The sequence below is a fragment of the Pteropus medius genome, unplaced genomic scaffold, assembly GCF_902729225.1.
Source record: "Pteropus medius unplaced genomic scaffold, Ma_sr-lr_union100, whole genome shotgun sequence".
NCBI classification, from domain to species: domain Eukaryota; kingdom Metazoa; phylum Chordata; class Mammalia; order Chiroptera; family Pteropodidae; genus Pteropus; species Pteropus medius.
This window is the reverse complement of record NW_024340849.1, coordinates 49,026,242-49,027,607: the sequence shown is the minus strand read 5'-3', so window position 1 is coordinate 49,027,607 and position 1,366 is coordinate 49,026,242. Positions and strand designations below refer to the sequence as shown.

The 1,366-nt window shown below is 36.5% G+C and overlaps 1 pseudogene; it reads right to left on the bottom strand.

Moving 5' to 3' along the window:
* Positions 1-322: 322 nt before the first annotated feature.
* Positions 323-907, bottom strand: LOC120589319 (solute carrier family 41 member 2-like; annotated as a pseudogene).
* Between the last annotated feature and the right edge of the window lie 459 nt (positions 908-1,366).

Genomic DNA, 1,366 nt, shown 5'->3' with positions numbered 1-1,366 from the left:
CATTATCAGGATTTATCCCATTCTTCTTTGAACCAGTGATAGCCCTAACCATTATTATTCCCTACAGAAGAGATTTAATGAAGACAGGTGTTACTCTTTGTATCTCAAAATCCTTAAATTAGTCACATCTGCACATTCCCTTTTGCTGCATGAGTTAACATATTTATGAGCTCTGGGGATTAGAAAATGGACAACTTTATGTGGCCATTATTCTGTTTAGTATTGTCCACTCTCTGGCTCCCAAAGACCCATGTTTATCTCACACACAAAATGTATTAACCCCATCCCAATATGTCCAAAAATCTAAAACCATTGCAACTTCTCAATCCTGTATTATATCCAAAATCATGCTAACTGAAAGTGTTCCAAAACCAGTTAGTAAAAAAACAGTATTTGCAATATAATAATGCTACTAGAGTCCTTTTATAACTTTTTAGTCTTATTTTACAATGATACGTTCCTCACTATCACTAGGAACACCTTCATCTTTTAACACTGCAGTAGTTTCGGAAGCCTCCCTTCCAAAAGTACAATTCCAACTAATGATAGTTGGCATAGTCATCCTACATTTGGTCACAGCTTGAAAGTTCTTGACCAATTTTGCCATAAAAAGACTGCTCTGATAAACTGATACTCCATGTGTTGTCCTGATCTATTATGAAGGGCATGAGCTCCAATTATAATCCGTCTTGCCAAAGGCTTTTTTTTTTTTTTTAACCTGTTTTTCTGACTTTTCTGGTTAATGAGTGGAACAATTCCTAAGAGTAAATTTAAAAACTTATCAGATTGAAATATGTTAAATTTAAGTCCATTCTGAAAAACTTCTTCTACTAGTTGGATTACTACTTGTTGTATTAGTAATAGATCTTTCTTTGCTATTAGTCACGTTGTCATTGCAACAGACCATTTACTCCTTACATCTCAAGCTTCATGAAGAAGAATAGGAGTTGAATCAGAACTATGCAAACATTGGTTTTAAATTAAAGTGTTGGCTTCACTGTGTAGAAAAGAATAATGTTTCCACTAAGAAATGGTTCAGCTACTGCTGAAACAAGAATTGAATCTAAGAGCACCAAAAAGCATCCCACTCAAACCTAAGACTTTCCTTCCAGTGTCACCTGCCTTGGGTGGAGTAGGGGAAAGAACATTCTGGGCAGGGAATGAAAGAGCCATTCACCTCATTCTCAAGCACCTGAGGCCCCAGCCCTGGGATTCTTTCCTGCTTGGCTCTCCTCACAGCATCACCCATAATTCCACTTGTAATGTTAAATGTGTGCTACATTCATTGTCTACATTAAAATATATGTTCCACAAAGTTAAACCCTATCTCTAGGAAGTTTGCAGAGCACTCTTTTGCTCTGAATCA